This window comes from Desmodus rotundus, chromosome 13 (genome assembly GCF_022682495.2).
Source record: "Desmodus rotundus isolate HL8 chromosome 13, HLdesRot8A.1, whole genome shotgun sequence".
Classification (NCBI taxonomy): Eukaryota; Metazoa; Chordata; class Mammalia; order Chiroptera; family Phyllostomidae; genus Desmodus; species Desmodus rotundus.
In genome coordinates this window covers 45,123,953-45,147,185 of record NC_071399.1, presented here as the reverse complement: position 1 = coordinate 45,147,185, position 23,233 = coordinate 45,123,953, and the positions used below count along the sequence as shown (strand labels likewise).

The window sequence follows — 23,233 nt, the reverse complement described above, 5'->3', positions numbered from 1 at the left end:
TATGTATAGTGTTAACCATTATATTTCACCCAAGTAGCCACTTTTTAGAAAGGGTGGAAAAAAAGATAAGACTCTTGTTGGGGGGGGGGGGGGCGGGCAGGATTGTGAATTGGATCTAGAAAGCAATGAGCCTGTGGGAGGTCAGATTATGAGGTAAAGTGAGAGTAAAGGATGGAAAATAGGTGTAATGTGTGAGAGAATAGGGCTAACCACAACTGTAGTAAAATTCTGGAAATACTGAAGTGAGCTAAGATCCAGGAGGAGTGCTGTGTAGTATTTACAATTGTATGGAACAGCAATTATTTACAATAATAATGGAGCAGTGATCATTTGACATATTCTATGTGATTTGAATAACAAAAAATATGAAGTATATGACCGAGAGTAGTGTGCTATTGGAACACAAGTGAAGTGAATGATGGAAAATTAAAAATACACTATGAAGGAGAGAACAGAGGAAGCCAGTCAAACCATGAAATTTAACAAACCAAGCAAAGAAGACTAGAGAGAAAGAAGAGAAATAAAAACATGCTAATAAAATAAAAGATGTAAAAATAATAATAATACAAATATACAAGAATTTGCAAGTTCTCTGGGGTAGCAAAGTAAATGTGTCTCACTGTCTTAGTTTTTGGGATTACCTCTCTTTGGGTCTAACTCTGGTTCTTTCAGAGCTCCAGGTTTTATTGTCTCACTTGTGGGGAAAAAAAAAAAAAGGAGGAAGTTAGCAGGAATAAAAACAGAAAAAGAAAGGAAAGAAAGAAAGAAACAGAGAAAGAAAGAAAGAAAGGAAGAAAGGAAGAAAGGAAGAAAGGAAGAAAGGAAGAAAGGAAGAAAGAAAGAAAGAAAGAAAGAAAGAAAGAAAGAAAGAAAGAAAGAAAGAAAGAAAAAGAAAGAAAGAAAGAAAGAAAGAAAGAAAAAGAAAGAAAGAAAGAAAGAAAGAAAGAAAGAAAGAAAGAAAGAAAGAAAGAAAGAAAGAAAGAAAGAAAGAAAGAAAGAAAGAAGGAAAGAAGGAAAGAAGGAAAAATGAATTAAAAAAGAGAAGAAGAAGAAGCCCCCTGGGGCTTTAAACAAGCCAAGCCAGTTCTGCTGGTTTTCCTGGCTGCAGCAGGCTGAGGGGGGTTGGTTTCACTTTTCTCCCTTCCTGTGGTTTTTTGGGGATGGGGGCCAGGTCTGGGCCTAACTCTTCGCAGTTGCCCAGTCTCCAATCCAGTTCCTCAGTTCAATGCCAGGCCTCCAGTGCCCTTCTGCATCCAGCCTACACCTTCAGTCCATCAGTTGTGCTGTCCTTGAGGTGCACCAATTAGGGGCAACTCACACACCACCTTCTTGCTCTTTGCTGTCCTAGATGCCAGGGACTCTCAGAGTCTCTTCAGGGTAGTTTAGCTTCCACACTGAGTTAAGTCTTTCTGGGGATTGTTTACTCCCTGAGCGCTGCTGTTCTCCTCTTCAGGGGCATGTCTGCCTTCCTTTTAGAGATCCAGTCAGCCCTGCATGGTGGGGGAGCCACTGTGGGTGCAACGGTGGATGCGGGTGAGTGCCTCCTCTGCTTGAGGCGGTGGGGATGGGCCCAAGTGCCTCTGGGCAGTGGGCTCAGGTGTGCTATGTTCTCCGGGTTGCAGGTGTGAGTGCTGGGCCTCCCGCTGCTGCAGTGGGAGTGCAGACGTGGGACTGTGGCACCTAGCATGCTCAGGCCTCTGCTGCTGTGGTGGCAGCTGCGGCAGTAAGGGGTCAGCTCGGTTGGTAGCACACCACTGGGGTCGTGGGTGCAGATGGGTGCCCTTCGCCACTGTGAAGGCTGGGGATGGGGGAGAAATTGTGGTCCTGGCAGCAGAGGTGGGCCCATGGTGGAGGCTGCAAAGGCTGCAAGGGCACAGCCAGGGGAGGCAGGGCTGTTGGTGCGGGAGAATTCCCTAAACAGCTGCTGAGTGCCTCTTTTTTTTGGTTTTATTTTTGAAAAATTACTCCTATTCAAGCCTGCTGCTCCAATCGCTTGGCCTCTCACATAACCCAACTCTCCAACTAGATGGGTGACTATCTGGGTCAGGGTTCATCATTGCCCAACTCTTTCCAGCCGGTGTCCACAGTGTCAGCAGGTGCACACTGCCCCTGTGTGTTTGACACTTCATCCTTATTCCCCTCTGCGACACCAAGCACCCAGGTCCCTCCTGGTGCTGCTTAAACATTGTTTGGCAGGGGAGGGAGCCATTGACCTGGCTCTCTTCCAAGAATCCTGTGGCACACCTGGCAGGCACTGGGCCTGGAACTGCAGCTGCCCTGGTCCCTGAACTGGTCTGAGGGACCTTACTGTCCCGAAGCACTCTCCTTACTGTCTGATTTTTCAATGTCTTCTACAGTTTTGGCCTCCAGTCTTCATATATGCTGGGATACCATTGGCTGTTCACTCTGTTCCTCAGAAGATTGGCTAGGTGTTCCACCCGTGTGCAGGGGGAAGTGGACTCCACTCCCATGTCTCTCACTGCCATCTTCTCTCTCCTATTCAAGATTTCTTACACAAGTTATATCAAGTGCAAGATTTTCAAAATCTTTTATAATTAGGACTGCTAGTATTATGTTCACTGTCTAACTCCTACAGTTTTGAAGAAGAGATTTTTAAATACTTTGAGAATTTTAAATGATGCTGTCTAGAGTAGAGGGTGGCCTGATATTCTTCTTTCTCACATTCTGATCTTCAATACCCAATACTAGTATGAGGACATGATGAGTATGTGGGCCTTTCAGACACTTTCAGTATTAAAATCACGGAAGTCCCAGGCAAACTGGGGTAAGCTGGTCACCCTGAGATTTTCAACCTAGAGAAACATCAGATATATAAAACAGTGAGAGAACTTCAGGTCAGAACTGCTGACTAACAAAAGCCATGTGACCTTGGCTGGAAAGTCACTTTCAGGGTCTCCATTATGTGCCACTGCCCACAGCACCCAGCGCTTCTGTGGCAGCACACCCTCAAGAGTTTTCTAAACAAGAGCTTTCCGGAAACAACACCATAAAATGCATCCTTTGTCATCTTTTTTGTTATGGTTCACTGAGTGGCCAATGGTAGACTTGGGTAGAAAGAGTATAATCACTTTTTATTTTTGGAAGCAGAAAGCATGACTACTTATTAGCTTCAAAAACGCCAGTGTGAAAATGCCAGAGAGAAAAGTTTTGATTACATGGCTTCCCAGTGCCTTTGGTTATCTAAACCAACCCCTTGGGGCAATGGCTTTGACAAATCTCTCAGTAGTTGCCTTTGAGGAAATGTGCAGAAGTCTTTTTCTTTTGTTTTGAAATGTGAATATCACTTATAAAAAATGTAACAGAACACAATAAACAAAATAAAAGTTGGGGTATCTCCTTTAGAGACCCCAACTTTGTCTCTGCCCCTCTGCCATGCAATATCTGAATTCTTGCTACTATGACTCTGGGGAGCTAGGGGGTTGTTGGCTGGGTGCCCCCTGAAACTAAATGTCAGCCTCTTCCAGCAGGCCTGATCCAGATGAAGTCACAACTAGTTATTAAGTCTTCTTGTCTGGATTTAGGTTTCTGTAAGGAGTAGTTGCCTTGATGATGTGAATAAATCAACCTGGCTTCAGCTGTGGGAAGAGATTGACACAGATGAGCTCCATTTTTCCAGAGAGAACCAGAAAAAATTGAATTAGACATTATTTAGCAGAAATGCAGTTGACTGAAATAATAAAGAATAATAGATACTGAAATGAATGCAAAGATCCCTGACAGAACTTGAGATCCAGACCTGGCTCTGCCATACCTATCCTGTGAGCTGGGTCAGTCCCATATTGGTCAGCTATCTGGGCTTCAGTTTTCCTACCTGGTAACTGAGGAAGGTAGATGGTGTGATCTTCCCTCCAAATTAGTTAATTTGGATGGAATATGGTACCCGTTGACTCATGCAGTAATGGACCTTTACTGTCATCTTTTAAGTTTAAATTAAGTAAAACATATTTATTAAGTACTCCATTATTTATTTTATTTTTAAAATATATATACATTTTAATATATTTATTGATTATGCTATTACAGTTGTCCCATTTTTCCCCCCTTCACTCCACTCCATCTTGCCCAGCCCCTCCCTCCCACATTCTCCCCCTATAGTTCATGTCCATGGGTCGTACATATAAGTTATTTGGCTTCTACATTTCCTTTACTATTCTTACCCTCCCCCTATTTTCTACCTACCATTTATGCTACTTATTCTCTGTACCTTTCCCCCCTCTGTCCTGTTCCCCCTCCCCTGTTGACAACATTCCATGTGATCTCCATTTCTGTGGTTCTGTTCCTGTTCTAGTTGTTTGCTTAGTTGGCTTTTGCTTTTGTTTTAGGTGTGGTGGTTAATAACTGTTTGCTCTAATTTTTACTGTTCATATTTTTTGTCTTCTTTTACTTAGATAAATCCCTTTAACAGTTCATATAATAAGGGCTTGGTGATGATGAACTCCTTGAACTTGACCTTATCTGAGAAGCACTTTATCTGCCCTTTCACTCTAAATGATAGCTTTGCTGGATAGAGCAGTCTTGGATGTAGGTCCCTGCCTTTCATGACTTGGAATACTTCTTTCCAGCCCCTTCTTGCCTGTAAGGTCTCTTTGGAGAAATCAGCTGACAGTCTTATGGGAACTCCTTTGCAGGTAACTGTGTCCTTTTCTCTTGCTGCTTCTAAGATTCTCTCCTCCTGCTTAATCCTAGGTAATGTAATTATGATGTGCCTTGGTGTGTTCTTCCTTGGGTCCAGCTTCTTTTGGACTCTCTGAGTTTCCTGGACTTCCTGAAAGTCTATTTCTTTTGCCAGATTGAAGAAGTTCTCCATTATTTGTTCAAATAAGGTTTCAATTTTTTGTTCTTCCTCTTCTCCTTATGGCACCTCTATAATTCGGATGTTGGAATGTTTAAAGATGTCCTGGAGGTTCCTAAGCCTCTCCTCATTTTTCTGAATTCTTGTTGCTTCATTCTTTTCTGGTTGGATGTTTCTTTCTTCCTTCTGGTCCACACCATTGATTTGAGTCCCACTTTCCTTCGCATGACTGTTGGTTCCCTGTACATTTTCCTTTGTTTCTCTTAGCATAGCCTTCATTTTTTAATCTAATTTGCGACCAAATTCAACCAATTGTGTGAGCTTCCTGATTACCAGTGTTTTGAAGGGTGCATCTGATAGGTTGGCTATCTGTTTGCTGCTTAGTTGTATTTTTTCTGCAGCTTTGATCTGTTCTTTCATTTGGGCCATATTTTTTAGTCTCAGCACAGCTGTTATGTATAAGGGGCGGAGCCTTAGCTTTTTGCCAGGGTGGGGAAACCACATTGCTGCCGGCAGTGCTGTATATGGGGGAGGGGTCTGAGAGGGAACAATGCTGCTTTCTCAGCTTTCAGCCCTCTCTTTCAGACACTTCCTCCTCTAACCATAAGGAAATTGGGCCCTTCTGGTGTTGATTCCTGGGTGGGTGGGTTTGTGTCTGTTCTAGGACCCTGTGAGTGTCTCCAAGGAACTCTCCTGTGAGGCTGAGAGTTTCTCCTGCTGCCTCCACCCTCACAGGTTTTTTCAGTCAGAGATTCTGAGGCTTTATTTCCCTGCCCTAGGACCCTGGGTTACACCATCTGTCTCACCTCCCAGTTGTTCCTCCTGGTTTATCCAATTGCAAATGTGGGATAGCCAGCTCTGCCAGCCCCCACTTTTTCTAGTCTACCAGTCACTTTGCTGCAACTCTTCTCCACTCCAGCTGCCTTGCTGTGCCTCTCCTGCTGGTCTGGATGAATGTTCCTTCTTTAGCTCTTTGTTTGTTGAACTTCCATACAGTTTGATTTTCTGGCAGTTCTGTTTTTTTTTTTTTTTTTAAATTTGTTGTTGTCCTTCTTTTAGTTGTGCTGGGGTGAATCTACCTAGGTCTCTATCTTGGCCATAAATCAAATCACTCCAGTATTTAATTCAACATTAATATGTGTTTACTATGCTCCAGGCACTGGGAATAGGGAGACAAAGATACTGACTGCACCCTTAATGAGGAAACTGGTGTAAGAAATAAATTTGTTACTTGTGATATTAAACTTTATAGTCCCTGCAATTCTTACCAGTATTTTAGACACATTTTAAAAATTTTTACTTTATTTTTTCCATTACTATTTAGTCCCCCTTATACTCATCTCTCCCTTGCAATCACCATTGTAAATATGTAAATATCCATAAGTTCTTTTTCCTTTTTGCTCAATCCCTCTACCTTCTAACCTCCCCACCTCAGCAGTCATCCTGCTCTCTATCTTTGAGTATGTCTATATTTTCCTGGTTCATTTCATTCATTAGATTCCAAATGTGAGTGAAATTATATGGTATTTTCTTTCTCTGACTGGCTTCTTTCACTGAGCATAATGTTCTCCAGGTCCATCCATACTATTGCAAAGGGTAAAATTTTATTCTTTTTTAAGTCTGAGTATTATCCCATTGTGTAAATGTCCCATAGTTGTTTTATCCACCCATCTGATGATGGACATCTATTGATGGACACTTCCATATTTTGGCAACTGTAAATAATGTTTTAATGAACATAGTGGTACTTATATTCTTTCAAATTAATGTTTTGGTTTCCTTTGGATATATTCCCAGAAGTGGGTTTGCTGTGTCAAAAGGTAGATCAATTTTTAATTTTTTGAGATATCTCCATACTGCTTTCCACTGTGGCTGTATCAATTTGTATTTCACCTACAGTGCAAAAAGATTACATTTCTTTACATCCTCACCAGCACTTGTTGTTTGTTGATTTATTGATGATAGCCATTCTGACCTGTATGAGATGATATCTCATTGTGGTTTTAATTTGTATTTCTCTGATAATTGGTGACATTAAGGATCTTTTCATATGTCTATTGGCCATCTATACATCCTCTTTGAAGAAGTGTCTATGCAGGTCCTTGCACATTTTTAATTGGGTTGTTTGTTTTTGGTGTTGAGTTTTGTAAAATCTTTATAAATTTTGGATATTAACTCCTTATCAGATGTATTGGAGAATATGCTCTCCCATTTTGTGGATTGTCTTTTTATTTTGTTGATGTTTTCCTTTGCTGTGTGAAAACTTTTTAGTATTATTTGTCCCATTTGTTTATTTTTTTTTCTTTTGTTTCCCTTGCCTGGGGTGGTATATCCAATAAAATATTGCTACAAACAATGTCTGAGATTTTAATTCCTATATTTTCTTCTATGATTTTTATGGTTTCAGATCTAATATTTAAGTATTTAATCTATTTTAAATTTATTCTTGTTTGTGGTATAAAAAGGTGGTCTAGTTTAATTTTTCTGCATATATCTGTCCAATTTTCCCACACTATTTATTGAAAAACTATCTTTAGCCCATTGTATGTGCTTGCTTCCTCTGTTGAAAATTAATTTACTATAAAGGTGTGGGTTTATTTCTGGACTCTCTATTCTGCTCCATATATCTGTGTCTGTTTTTATGCCAGTACCATGCTGTTATGACTGCTATGGCCTTAAAATACAGTTTAATATTAAGTAGTGTGATTCCTCCAACTTTGTTCTTCTTTGTCAGATTGCTTTTACCATCTGGGGCCTTTGTTGCTCCATGTAAATTATTGAAGTATTTATTGTAGCTCTGTGAAATATGTCACTGGAATTTTGATAGGAATTTCATTGAACCTGGAAACTGCTTTGGGTAGTATGGACATTTTAATGATGTTAATTCTTCCTATCTATGAACAAGGTATGTACTTCGATTTATTTGTATTTAAAATATCGGGCTGTGTGCAAATAAAACAGTTTTATTTTTCTTTTCCAATTTGGATGCTTTTCATTTCTTCTTGTCTGATTGATTTGGTTAGGACTTCCATTACTATGTCAAACAACAGGTGAAAGTGAACATCCCTGTATATTCACTATCTTAAGGGGAACAATTGTAGTTTTTGGCCTCTGAGTATGATGCTGGCAGTGGGTTTGTGGTATATAGCCTTCATCATGTGTAGGCATGTACCCTCTAATCCCACTTTACTGAGAATTTTTATTATAACTGGCTGATGGATTTTATCAAATGCTTTTACTGAATCTATTGATATGATCATGTGGTTTTATCCCCCATTTACTTGATGTACTGAATCCCATTGATTGATTTTCAAATGTTGTACCAACCTTGCATTCCTGCAATAATTCTCACTTATCATAATGTATGATCCGTTTGATGCATTGCTATATTTGGTTTGCTAACATATTTAAAAAAATTAATTTATTTATTTTTATTCACTTACAATTGGCTGCCTTTTCTCCCCTTCCCTCCACACCACCCCAGCCAGTCCAACCTCCCTCCCCAACCTCCACCCTCCGCCTTGATTTTGTCCTTGTGTCTTTTACAGTAATGCCTATAGACCCCTCTCCCCACTATCCCCTCCCCACACCCCTGTGGCTATTGAAACAATGTTCTTAACTTCAATGTCTCTGGTTACATTTTGTTTGCTTTTTTCTTTTGTTGATTATGTTCCAGTTGAAGGTGAGATCTTATGGTATTTGTCCCTGACCACCTGACATATTTCACTTAGAATAATGCTCTACAGATCCATCCATGCCATTGCAAAGGGTATAAGCTCCTTCTTTCTCTCTGCTGCATAGAATTCCATTGTGTAAGTGTAGCATAATTGTTTTATCCAATCACTTGCTGATGGGCACTTAGGTTGCTTCCAGTACTTGGCTATTGAAAATTGTACTGCTATGAATATTTGGGGGCACAGGTTCTTTTGGTATGGTGTTTCAGGGTTCTTAGGGTATAATGCCAGCAGCGGAAATGCTGGGTCAAAGGGCAGTTCCATTTTTAGTTTTCTGAGGAAATTCCATACTGTTTTCCACAGTGGCCTCACCAGTCTGCATTCCCACCAACAGTGCACTAGGGTTCCCTTTTCTCTGCATCCTCTCCAACATTTGTTTGTGGATTTGTATATGTTGGCCACTCTGACTGGTGTGAGATGGTACCTCATTGTGGTTTTAATTTGCAACTCTCCGATGGCTAGTGATGCTGAGCATCTTTTCATGTGTATCTGGGCCCTCTGTATGTCTTCCTTGGAGAAGTGTATGTTCAAGTCCTTTGCCCATTTTTTAATTGGGTTGTTTGTCTTCCTGCAGTGGAATCGTGTGAGTTCTTTATATATTTTGGAGATCAGGCCCTTGACTGAGGTATCCTTGGCAAATATGTATTCCCATACTGTTGGTTCTCTTTTCATTTTAATGCTGTTTTCTTTAGCCATGCAGAAGCTTTCTATTTTGATGAAGTCCCATTTGTTTATTCTTTCCTTTATGTCCCTTGTTTTAGGGGACATGTCTGTGAGGATGTTGTTGCGTGGAATGTCTGAGATTTTCCTGCCAATGTTTTTCTCAAGGACTTTTATGGTTTTACGGCTTATATTTAAGTCTTTTATCCATCTTGAGTTTATTTTCGTGTATGGCGTAAGTTGGTGATCGAGTTTCATTTTCTTCCACGCAGCTGTCCAGATCTCCCAACACCATCTCTTGAAGAGGCTGTTTTTGCTCCATTTTATGCTCCTGCCTCCTTTGTCAAATATTAATTGATCGTATAGACTTGAGTTTATTTCTGGGCTCTCTATTCTGTTCCATTGGTCTATGTGCCTGTTTTTATGCCAGTACCAGGCTGTTTTGATTACAGTAGCCTTGTAATACAGTTTGATATCAGGTATTGTGATCCCTCCTGCTTTGTTCTTCTTTCTCAAAATTGCTGCAGCTATTCGGGGTCGTTTATGGTTCCATATGAATTTCTGCAATGTTTGTTCTATATCTGTGAAATATGTCATGGGTACTCTAATAGGGATTGCATTGAATGCATAAATTGCTTTGGGTAGTATGGCCATTTTGATGATGTTGATTCTTCCAATCCATGAGCATGGTACATGCTTCCATTTGTTTGTGTCTTCCTTAATTTCTTTCTTCAATGTTGTGTACTTTTCTGAGTACAGTTCTTTTACCTCCTTGGTTAGGTTTATTCCTAGGTACTTTATTTATCTTGTTGCTATATCAAAAGGGATTTTTTTCCTGATTTCTGTTCCTGCAGGTTTGTTGTTGGTATACAGGAATGCCTCTGATTCCTGAGTATTGACTTTGTATCCAGCTGTTTTGCCAAATTCATTTATTAGGTCGAGTAGTTTTTTGGTGGAGTCTATAGGATTTTCCATGTACACTATCATGTCATCTACAAACAGTGACAGTTTCATTTCCTCCTTTCCAATTTGGATGCCTTTTATTTCTTTTTCTAGTCTGATTGCTGCAGGTAGGACTTCCAATACCATGTTGAATAGGAGTGGTGACAGAGGGCATCCTTGTCTTGTTCCTGATCTTAGTGGGAAAGCTCTAAGTTTTTGTCCATTGAGTATGATGTTGGCTGTAGGTCTCTCATATATGGCCTTAATTATGTTGAGGAATGCTCCCTGTATTAGCACTTTGCTGAGTGTTTTTATCAGAAATGGGTGCGGTACCTTATCAAATGCTTTTTCCGCATCTATTGATATGATCATGTGATTTTTGTCTTTGCTGTTGTTTATGTGATGTATCATGTTGATTGATTTGCGAATATTGTACCATCCTTGCATCCCTGGGATGAATTCCACTTGGTCATGGTGTATGATCATTTTAATGTATTGCTGGATGCGGTTTGCCAATATTTTGTTGAGAATTTTAGCGTCTATATTCATCAGTGATATTGGCCTGAAGTTTCTTTCTTCACTGTGTCTTTATCTGGTTTTGGGATTAGGATGATGCTGGCTTCATAGAAAGAGTTTGGGAATCCTCCATCCGTTTGGATTTTTTTTGAATAGTCTGTGAAGGATAGGGGTTAGCTCTTCCTTAAAGGCTTTGTAGAATTCTCCTGTGAAATCATCTGGTCCCAGGCTTTTGTGTGTTGGGAGTTTTTTGATGACTGCTTCAATTTCGTCTGCTGTTATTGGTCTGTTCAAATTTTCTGCTTCTTCTTCATTCAGTTTTGAAAGATTATATGTTTTTAGAAATGTGTCCATTTCACCTAGGTTTTCAAGTTTCTTGGCATACAGTTCTTTGTAGTAGTTTCTTATAATCCTTTGTATTTCTGTGGTATCAGCTGTAATCTCTCCTCTTTTATTTCTAACTGTGTTTATTTGGATCCTCTCTATTTTTTTCATGATGAACCTACTTAAAGGCTTGTCTATTTAGTTTATCTTTCAAAGAACCAACTCCTGGATTTATTGATCCTTAGAATTGTGCTTTTAGTCTCTATGTCACTTAATTCTGCTTTGGTATTGGTTATTTCCTTCCTTCTACTTGCTCTGGTCTGTCTCTGTTTTTTTCCTTGAGTTCTTGTAGGCGTAGGGTTAGGTTGTTTGTTTGAAATGTTTCTATCTTCTTAAGGTAGGCCTGTATTGCTATGAACTTCCCTCTCAGGACTTCCTTTGCTGTGTCCCATAGGTTTTGGGTTGTTCTGAGTTCATTTTCAGTTGTTTCCAGAAAGTTTTTCATTTTTTCCCTAATCTCATTCTTGACCCAGTCATTGTTTAATAGCAGGCTACTCAGTCTCCATGATATTGAGCGTTTTGGGTTTTTTCCTTTGGGGTTCGTTTCCAGTCTCAGTCCCTTGTGCTCAGAGAAAATGCTTCATATGATTTCAATTTTCTTGAATTTGTTGAGGCTTGCTTTGTGTCCTATCATATTGTCTATCTTTGAAAAAGTTTCATGGACATTTGAAAAGGTTGTGTATTTTGCTTCTTTGGGATGAAAAGCTCTATATATATCAGTTAAGTCCATTTCATGTAGGGAATTGTTCAGTGACACAATATCCTTGTTGATATTTTTTTGGAAGATCTGTCCATTTTTGACAGTGGGGTGTTAAAGTCCCCTACTCTAATAGTGTTGCTCTCAATATCTTTCTTGAAGTCCTCCAAGATTTTCCCTATGTATTTGGGTGCTCCTATGTTGGGTGCATATATATTTACAATGTTTATGTCTTCTTGGTGGACTCTTCCTTTGAGTACTATGAAGTGACCTTCTGGGTCTCTCTTTATGACCCTTCTTTGGAAGTGTATCTTGTCTGATATGAGTATTGCTACCCCTGCTTTGTTTTCCTGTCCGTTTGCTTGGAAATTTTGCTTCCAGCCTTTTACTTACAATCTCTGTATGTCTTGTGTTCTGACTTGAGTCTCATGTAGGCAGCATATGTGTGGGTCATGCTTTCTCATCCATTCAGCTGTTCTATGTCTTTTGATTGGAGCATTTAATCCATTTTCATTTAAGGTTATTATCGATAGGTAGTTATTCATTGCCATTTTTTCCTCCCTGTGTTCCTCTGTCTTTCTCTTTTCCTTTCTTTCCTTAAAGCAGTCACTTTAGCATCTCTTGCAGAGCTGGTTTGGTGGAGTTATATTCTTTTAGATTTCTTTTCTCTGGGAAGCGCTATTGTTAGCCTTCTATCTTAATTAAGAGCCTTGCTGGGTAAAGTAGCCTTGGTTGCAGTCCTGTGGTTCACATTACTTGGAATATTTTTTGCCAATCTCTTCTGGCTTGGAGCGTTTCCATTGAGAAGTCAGTTGCTAACCTTACTGGGGCTCCCTTTTGTGTTACTTCCTGTTTCTCCCTTGCTGCCTTTAAGATTCTCTCTTTGTCTTGGAATTTTGCCATTTTAATGATGATGTGTCTTGCAGTAGGCCTCTTTGTGTTCCTCTTGCTTGGGACTCTCTGTGTTTCTTGGATTTGTGGCTCTTTCTCTCATCAGATTAGGGAAATTTTCCATCATTACTTTTTCAAAGTTTTTCTATCCCTTGCTCTTCTTCTTCTCTTTCTGTGTCCCTATTATAAGGATATCATTACATTTCATGTTGTCCTGCATTTCCCTTATTATCTCTTCATTCTTTATGAGCCTCTTTTCCTTGTCTTGCTCTTTCTGGGTGTTTGTTTCTACTTTGTCCTCCAGCTCGCTGATCTGATACTCTGCTTCATCCAGTCTGCTTTTCATTCCTTCTACTGTTTTCTTCAGTTCAGAAATTGTATTCTTCATTTCCTCTTGGCCCTTCTTGATAGTTTCTATTTCCTTTTTCATGTTGATATAGTTTGCAGTGAGTTCATTGTAGTTTCCCTGTAGTTTCTGGTAGTTCTCAGTGAGCTCAGTGAGCTTTGTAATAAGCATTGCTTTGAACTCATTATCTGATTGTTGACTTGCTTGTATTCCAATTAGTATTCTTTCTGAGGCTCCCTCCTTTCCGTTCATTTGGGGATTGTGTTTGTCTTCCCATTGTTTGTGAGACTCTGCTTGCTAGCCTCTGCTTCTTAAATTGATGTGTTCTGACTCCCTGGGTTTATCGTATGAACTTTTATGGTAGAATGCCTGTGGGATTCAATGGTGCCGTCTCCTTAATCTCTTGCGCTCACTCTTCTTGAGCTGACATTTATGGGTCTAACAGGGTCTAACTGTGGTCTTTTCAGTGCTCTAGGTTTTATTGTCTCACCTGTGGGAAAAGAAGAAAGAAGAAAGAAAAAGGAGAAGGGAAGGAATGAAAAGGGAGCAGAAAAGGAATGGAAGTAAGGAAGGAAGGAAGGAAGTCAGGAAGGAAGGAAGGAAGGAAAAAGGAATAAAAAAGATCTGAGGAAAGATAAGAAGAAGGAATTTTAAGAAAAATTAACATAAATAAATAAAAGAAACTAGGAAGTAGGAATAAAATAGGTAAAGGATGGAAGGAAGAAGGAATAAAAAAAGAAAGAAACACAGAAAGTAAGAAGTAAGTTATGTGGAAAGGAGGTAAAAAAGAGCGAAAAGAAAAGAGAAGAAAAAAGTCTTATCCTGGCTTTAAACTGGTCAGGTTAGTTCTGCTGGTCTTCCTGTGTGTGAAATGGGAGGTGGTGTTTGGAGGTATTGGTTTTACTTTTCTCCCTTCCTGAGCCACTCTCTTTGCTGTTGTTCATCCTCCAGTCCAGTTCCTTAGGGTCCTTCTGCCCCCACCTAAGCCTTTAGTTCACCAGTTGTGCTGTCCTTGAGGTGCACCAAGTAGGGGCATCTCAGACTCCATCTTCTTGCTCTTTGCTGTCTTAGATGCTAGGGGCTCTCGGTGCTGCTATGGGGTGGTTCCGCCCCCTACTGTGTCAAGTCTTTCCGGGGACTGCAGTCTCCCCTAGCCCTGCAGCTCCCCTCTGCTGGGCGTTCTGCCTTCCTCCAGGAGAGTGAGTAGGCCCTGCATGGCTGTGTGTGCAGGGGCTAGGTGGTAGTTGTTTAGTCCCTGGTGCTTCAGGTATCAGCCAGGCCTTTGATGGGGTTGCGCAGTCAATCCCCACCTTTGGGCCTGTGCGTTGGCGCAGCCAGCCACTGATCCAGGTGCACACCCACCCAAGGTTTCAGGTTTGGGTGCCCAGTCGAGGTTTCAGGTGTGGGCTCCCAGGGAGCTGATCGAGGTGCGTGCCCACCCTGGCGCGTTGGGCCTGTGTGCCCAGGCAGCCGAACTGCTGATCTGGATGCACACTGATCCCCAGTTTGGGGCCTGTGTGCCCAGGCAGCCAGGCTGCAGATCAGGGTGCATGCCCGCCTAGGGTTTCAGTTGTGGGCACCCAGGCCTCTGATCTGGTTGTGCGCCAACCAGGCTTCAGGTGTGTGCTGGGGCTGCTTATCCCTCGTGCACAGTCCAGGGGCTGAGGGGGTAGGGGTGCAAGAGGCCACAGCTGCTGAGGTGAGTTCTCTAACTCGCCTCTGAGTGCCTCTATTTTCTCTTTTTCTTTTCGAGAAATTCTTCCTATTCAAGCCCCCCTGGTCCAAACAAGCACCTGGCTGCTCACACAGCCCAGCCTGGCTCTCTCCCAAGAATCCTGCAGCAGACCCTGCGCCCCTGCCGGGGCTTCAGCTGCCCTGGTCCCTGTGCTGGTCCCAGGGACCTTATTGTCCTTAAACACTCTTCTTACCGTCTGATCTTTCAATGTCCTCTATCTTTGGTCTCCGATCTTCATATATGCTGGAATACCTTTGGCTGTTTGCCGTGTTCCTCAGATTAGCTAGGGGTTTCACTGGTGCTGAGGGGAAGTGGACTCCGCTCCCACCTATATCGCCACCATCTTCCAATATAAATGTGGACCTTTTAAACAGTGGTTGCATTGGGTTCAATTCAATGTCGTCTCATATTTGGCTATCAAAAGTTGAAAAGGCCTGACCTTATTTTTTTCATGATATATTTTCTAAACCATTAACACTTTCTTAAATTATTATTCAAATGATAAAAACATCTTATAAACTATACTTTTCATGAAGTCAAAGTAGAATAACTTCCAAACAATAATATTTTTTTGTTCTCTCTAGTACAAAGAAGAAATTATTTCAAGAGAAGTCTAAGTGCATTTAGATTCCCAAAGAGCTCTGGGGACTATAACACATTTTCCTATAAAGTGAGTCACAAAGAAATTTGTGGAACTTATATTTGGTTATATCCACAGGAGGTTCACAACCAGTTAGGTTGATTAGTGCTTATTAATCAGTTTTTGCCATTACATTTTCTTAGAAAGCTTCTGTTAAGCAGTGTATGTATTCTGGTTTACTATTGTAAATCCAGTCACCAGAGTGAGTTGGGTTTCTGACTGACTAGTGGTGAAGTTTATGTAGAAATCAAAACCAGGAGATGTCCTTTGAAAAATAATCATTGATCAATGAGAATCTGTTGGTTGAAACTTACGAATTGACAATGTTGTCTGAAATTTAATAGTGAGTAATTTAATGGACTTAGAGCTACAAGATTTTTACTTTCGTTCTAAATATGTCAGTGGCAGGCAAATCATTTAGCCTCTTTGTCCTGGTATGTGAATGCCCTGTCTGGTTCTTGAAAACAGGGAGAGAAGAGACAACCCAATACTGTATTTTCAGAAGCTAACAAAGAAAAATTCTTCTCGGGATTTTTATGATGGTATTTATTCTCAAACAGCACACTAGCTTAAGTTTCCTCTACTTCCATGAAATATTTATAAGGTATGTTCAGTCTTTCACTTTCACTTGATCTTATTACCTTCCAAAGTCTTGAAAGTAGATTTTATTTAATGAATGCTTGCATAATTGAATTGATTTTATGTAATTAGGCCATACTTTTATATTAGAATGATATACCCCATTCATTTCTGTATGAGTATTTTTTGAATGTTCTGGAGAACATGAGTGCAATGGACAAGTTTCTGCCCTTACACCAGGCACTGTAAAAGGAACTGTGAACTGACATAAGATAAAATCAGTCTTGGACCACAAGAAGCTTAGAGTGCAGAGGGAAGATAGATGTAAATACAAGTCATTGTATATTATAGTACAAAATATAGTCTGTGTGTCAGAAGCTAAAGCTTTTTTTTACCTCAATATCTATTTTCCAACTTATTTTTAGAAATTGACCCCAGCTTATATCTGACAACATCATCTTCATGAATAATCAATTCTATCTTCCAGCTTACTTTGCTGCTAGGTATGTTTTGATGAGAAATAAATGGAAATGTATCATGTGAACTTCCAAAAGAGGTGCTTAAAGGAAACTAACTAACCAGGAAGGGCTGTGTTTTTTACAGCTGCCTTTCCTCCTTCATCCAGATTGAAACTCTAGCAGCCATCTTGAAACATGGAGTGAAATTAAATATGGAAGTTAAGTGCTGGTGTGGTGGGAAAATAGGAGCTTTGGTCTCTGATGATACCATGAAGCAGCTTTACCAATCTGGAGTGCTTACTCCTAATTTATTTTGTTTCTAACATGAGAAATAAATTTCTATATCATTTCAGCCCCTGGTATTCTGAAGTTTATTATTTATACAGCCAAGCTAAAATCTAACGGGTACAGGATATATTGAAGTCCAAGGCAGAGGGACCTCACTGTAAGCAAGGAGGCATAAAACTCTCCAGAGAAGAAAATCCTTAAATGAACCCCAGAGAAGGAATGGTAGATTGTCAGGAGGACAAGGTGGGAGAGCAGAAATGATATTCTAGATAAGGGGAAGAATGCTGTGTGTTAAAGTATTGTTGAAAATACAGGCCTAGTGCAGCCTTCGGAAAAAAGTGCCATTTTCCCAAGCTAAGGTAATTGTGAGAAATCAAAATAAAGAATCTCACACTTGCCAAGTGCTACTTCTCTTTCTACCCCCATGTTCTCCAAGTTAGCTGTCTTTAGTATCAAAATATTGGAGAAATTATCTAAGATAGCCATGAACACTCTCTTGTAGCCTGAAATATCTTGGTATTCTTTAAATCAAACAAATCAAGTAAATAAAATGTGTTCAGAATCATTCTATAAAGAAGATCATGTCCCAGATAGTGGTGACAAGGGTGTAGAGGAGATAAAAAATAAATAAAATCATATCTGGATCTCATAGGGCTTCCTTCCATTCTATGGGTCAGGGCAGCAACAAACATTGCACACATGGTTAAAAATGTAAACAAAAGAGGACTGGGAAGGGGAATGGTAAAGTGTGCAGTATGGATTGAAGGGAGGTGGCTATTACCCACATGGTTCTAAATGGGAATTTTGGTGTTGCTGTGTGGTTTCTTTAATATCCTACCCCACACATAAAACTGGGTAGGATTCCTCAGGGCCTGGGAGCAGAAGTTGGAGAAGTAGTGAGATGGGGTTGTGAGAACTTTTGACACCATCCAGTAGCAAGGTGGATGGTGGCCTGGCCCCTGGAGGAATCAACAGGTAAGTGTTAAGGCCTCTTTTTTTTTTTTTTTAAAGCAACCTACATCAAAGAGACTTGGTCTAGAGGACACATCTCCTGGGAAGGAAATGGAACTTTGTGCAACATAAATACAGAAAAACATTGAGAGAGAGAGAGAGAGAGAGAGAGACCTAAGTTAAAATATGGGACAAACACAATGACAAAACTTAACCAGATCATGACTTTGGGACAGTTTGAAGTGATATGAGTAATCATGAAGTCATCTGGTCATATCTCCCCACAATATTCCTGCTGTTTGATTTTTGTGGTCTGGGATGTTGCCGACTCGACAGGGAAAAAGGTCAGAAGGAGAAAACAATGACATTTGTAGCCTATTATAGGAGGAATTTGAGTAATTGGTATGTGGTGGATAAAACTCAACTATTGAAAAAAACAACATCTAAACTGGGGATGTGACAATAATTTCAGGAGGTGATTTATTTTAAAGTTTGTAGCAAGTGAAAACAACAAAAAAAGAGTTTTCTTTAATTCCAGGGGAATGGTGGAGAAAAAGATGATAAAAGGTATATTTTGCTTCATATGCCAGGACATAGCACTTGCTTGAGGGAAGGGGAATTTTATAGATCCACATAGTGGTTGGGGACGTGGAAGAAGGAACAGGGGACAAAACCAAGTTAAATATACCATCAAAAGAGTTACAGAACAATTTCATCTCCCAAGAAAATGTGGCATTCTGAGTCCCACCACTCCTGAAGAAATAACAGGTTAAGAGATCTTATTAGAATAGCTCATATGACTAGATTGCTCTAGGGAAGACAGTGTTTCAGGACACAATTTCAAACAAGACTTTTATAGTGTCTCTAGGGTTCCTGCTTTGGGCTAGTGTTCATTCTAAGGCTGTCTTGACCTGGGTTTGGGATCCTTACCTTAATGAGTAGGGAGTTAGTGTTTAATGGGTACAGGATTTCATTTTAAGAAGATGAAAAAGTCCTGGAGGTGGATGAAGATGATGACTGCAGAACAATGTGAATATACTTAATATTTTTTCTTTTTGATTTATATAACTGCTTTTTTATTAGAGAGTTTTCCCTATTTAAATAGAGGTCCTTATTAAAACTTTATAGTATCATTTTAAATCATTTACTTTTAAATTTGTAATCATTAAGATGTTATTTTTCAGTATATAAAGTTTTAAGTAAATTTTTAATCTGAAAATTCAATTCTCAACATTTGAATAATTCATTATTTCTCTATTACTTTGCCACACATTAAATTTTTTATATGTAATGTAGTCATTTTAACTTCATTTATAACAATGGCACATTGTGTAATTAAAGTAATGCTACAACATATTTTAATACTGCCATATATGTTTTCTGTACTACTTTACCTTTTCAAAATCTTTTTTACACTTTTTGCTTGTTTATGTATCCAAATGAACTTTTAGGTTATTTTTCTTTAAGGAAATTTCTATTAGGAAAAGAAACAATTTAGGAATATTTGGTCTCCCATATAAAGATATGATCTTTTCCATTCTTCCCACATATTACAATTTTTTGTGGGTCATGCACAATTTGAAATTGGTAAGTCCACAATATTTCACAAGTGTCCACTATAAGTCTGCAAGGCTAATTTACCTTTTGCGCATGTGCAAGAAAACACATACACACACAGAGCTTGGCATCTGATACAAACTGCTTCTCTTTTTAAGATCTGGCCTTTGTAATCAGGTTAATGGCTTTCCTCCATTCAAAGAGGGCATTTCCCTGGTATTTCCTTGCAGATGATATTTTAATCTTAACATCCTTGACTACTTGCAGTTATGTCAAGATTGCAATAGCAACAATGAATCTCAAACTTTTATAATAGCTGGATTTATTACCCTTTCAAGTAAGGAATAAATTGTCAGGTTCCCATTTTATGAGTGGTAGCCTTCTAATTCTGCATGAACAATATAATGGACTGAGGTAATAAATAATCATTGCTGGGATCTTTAAGAGTGCCTAAAAATACTACCCTGTTTCCAGACTGATTTACAAACCAACTGATAAATAAAAATGGGTCAGCAGATGAAGTACTTTATCACTTCACCTGAGAGAAAGGCTAACTTCAGGATAGATCTCAGTTTGAGAACTGAAATAATCCCCTCAGCCATACCCTCCTTTACTCCTTTCTCTTGTAGTTCAGCTACAAGAGAAAGGAGTAAAGAAAGGCCTTTTTTTCTTGAGATTTTTGATAGATTATCTCAACTCAGAAAACTGAGAGAATGGTTATTACCCACCCCCTGACACACACACCATCATCACTGAATAAATTTCTTCCCCTTTGATGAGAGGAGTAAGGGAATCTTTAGTGGAAAAAATTACTTCCTTGTAAAAACAAGAAGGGAAAAGAGGCAGTTCCTCTAAAAAATCAAGGTCAGGGCCAGGAGCTGTAACTCTGTGCATAATCTCACATCAAGAAATAGTTTGAATTCCCTTTATTTTTCCCTTTATTTTCTCAGCAAGTATTTCTGTACCGACCCTCTCTCTGCTGGACATAGTTGTAGGGACTGATTGTCAGCCCTGAAGATTGCAGACAAGATTGAACATCCCTGCTTTCTTAGAACTTGCAATCTAAAGGTGAAAATTCATACCAGAAATAAAAAGATAAATATTAGATGATGATCAGCCATGAAAAATCAAATAGAATGATGGGACCAGATAGGAATTGAGGGTATAGATTGGGTCTGGACGAGGAGGTGATATTGAGCTGAGGTTCAAATGATGAGGAGAAACACCATTTAGTAATCTGGAAGAGAGGGCTTCTGGAAGAGGCAGCAGCAAAGTTCCCAAAGTCCGAATGACATCCAATTGTCTTAAATTGTAGATGATGGCTGGAAGTTACCTGCAAGGGAAGACAGCAAAGAAGCAGCAGGGCCAGGGTTCTCTTCTAGATCTACATCTAGTGTCCTTCAAAACTGGTACCAATGGTACAGAGAGCAGGCACTTGAATCGTCATTGAGAGATCACTGTGGCCCTCTGAGGCTAAGATGCACCATAATTGGGTATGATATTTCCACTATAACAAGTGCTTTGCCTTAAATACTCACTTATTTAAAGAACATGTGGTTCAAATTATTACTCTTTTTTTCTTTTTTTGTAAATCATTATGAGATGAGGGAAAGCAAATCCATATGATCTGGAGGGATGAGAATTAATTAAAAACTGAGGGCTTCCAGCCAAGATGGAGGCATAAGTATATACACTTTTCCTCCTCACACAACCAGAAGAAGAACAACAACAAATTAAAAAAAAAAAAAAACTGTATGGAAGTCTGACAACCAAGGGGTTAAAGAAGAAACCTTCATTCAGACTGGTAGGAGGGGTAGAGACGGGTCTCTGGGCCAGAGATGACACACAGCAAGATGGCAACTAGAGGACAGAGTGGGCAAGGTGGCAGCTGGAGGGCCAGACAGTACTACATTCACAAATGGAGAAACTGAGAGGAACAACTGGGTAGTGAGACAGACTGCACAACCCAGGGTTCCAGCATAAGGAAATAAAGCTTCAAAACCTCTGGGTGTAAAAGCCTGTGGGAATTGTGGTGGTGGGAGAAACACCTAGCTTCACAGGGGAATTCACTGGAGAGAACCACAGGGTCCTAAACTGTACACAAGTCCACACACTCCAAAATCAGAACCAGAAGGGCCCAATTTCCTTGTGGGAAGAGGGGGAAGTGACTGAAAGCCAGCTGAGAGCTGAGAAAATGGCATTGTTCCCTTTCAGACCCCTACCCCACATACAGTACCCCAATGCAGCAATGTGGGATGACCTGCCCTAGTGAATACATAAGGCTCTGCCCCTTAGAAAATAACAGACATGCTGAGACAAAGAAAAAAAAGCCCAAATGAAAGAACAGATAAAAGCTCCCAAAACAGAAGTGAGCAATAAGAGATAGCCAACCTATCAGATGCAAACTTCAAAACAGTGGTAATCAGGATACTCACAGAAATGGTTGAGTATGGTCACAAAATAGAGGAAAAAGTGAAGGCTATGTAAAGTGAAATAAAGCAAAATATACAGGGAACCAACAATGAAGGGAAGGAAACTGGGACTCAAATCAACAGTTTGGACCAGAAGGAAGAAGAAAATATCCAACCAGAACAGAATGAAGAAACAAGAATTCAGAAAAATGAGGAGAGGCTTAGGAACCTGTGGGACAACTTTAACATTCCAACATCTGAATCATAGGGGTGCCAGAAGGAGAAGAGGAAGAACAAAATATTGAAACCTTATTTGAAAAAATAATGAAAGAGAGCTTCCCCAATCTGGCAAAGGAAATAGACATCCAGGAAATCCAGGAAGCTCAGAGTCCCAAAGAAGTTGGACACAAGGAAGCACACACTAAGGCACATCATAATTACATTAGCCAAGATTAAAGATAATGAGAGAATCTTAAAAGCAACAAAAGAAGAGGAGACAGTTACCTCCAAAGGAGTTCCCATAAGACTGTCAGCTGATTTCTCAAAAGAAACCTTGCAGGCAAGAAGGGGCTGGAAAGGAGTATTTGAATTCATGAAAGGCAAGGACCTACTTCCAAGATTACTCTATCCAGCAAAGCCATTATTTAGAATGCAAGGGCAGAAAAAGTGCTTCCCAGATAGGGTAAAGTTCAAGGAGTTCATCATCACCAAGCCCTTATTATATAAAATGTTAAAGGTACTTACCTAACAAAAAGAAGATCAAAATTATGAACGGTAAAATGACAACAAACTCACAACTATCAACAACTGAACCTAAAAATCAAATACAAAAACAAACTAAGCAAACAACTGAAAAAGGAACAGATTTACAGAAATAGAGATCACATGGAGGGTTATCAGCAGGGACAGAAAGGGAGGAGAATGGGGGAAAACATACAGGAAATAAGAAGCATAAATGGTAGGTACAAAAGAGACAGGGGGAGGTTAAGTATAGTGTAGGAAATGTAGAAGCCAAATAACTTATATGTATGACACATGACCTAAGGGAAGGGGAATGCTGGTTGGAGAGGAGGTGCACAGAGGAAAAAAGGGAAGAAAAATGTGGGACAACTGTAATAACATAATCAATAAAATATATTTTAAAAATAATTAAAACTGAGACCACATCTAATTTCTTAACACAGTTACCACCAATGTCTGGTGATAGTAGACATATACCTCTCTAGTGGCCATGAGCCGATAATCCTACTACTGTATGTGCCAAGCACAGGAATACAAAGAGGGATAAGACAAACTTGGTCCCTACCCTTGTCGAGAGTCTTATGGTGATGACAGATGTTAAGAATAATGGGGTTGTCGATGCTAGGAGAAGATGGCGGTGAGATAGGTGGAAGCAGAGTCCACTTCCCCTCAAAACCAGTGAAACACCTAGCTGATCTGAGAAGCAGAGCAAACAGCCAACGGTATTCCAGCATATATGAAGTTCGGAGACCAAAGATAGAGGGCATTGAAAAATCTGATGGTAAGAAGAGTGCTTAAGGACAATAAGGTCCCTGGGACCTGCGCAGGGACCAGGGCGGCTGAAGCCCCGGCCCAGGCTCACGGTCTGCTGCAAGATTCTTGGGAGAGAG

The 23,233-nt window shown here is 39.9% G+C and overlaps 1 protein-coding gene across 1 annotated transcript in view; it reads right to left on the bottom strand.

Moving 5' to 3' along the window:
• Positions 1-20,083: 20,083 nt before the first annotated feature.
• Positions 20,084-23,233, bottom strand: part of LOC112311277 (zinc finger BED domain-containing protein 4) — a 266,073-nt gene continuing 262,923 nt past the window's right edge. Inside the window, exon 7 of the mRNA XM_071220159.1 lies at positions 20,084-20,524. The gene's annotated coding sequence lies outside the window, so the exon portion shown is untranslated. The remainder of the gene's footprint in view (positions 20,525-23,233) is intronic.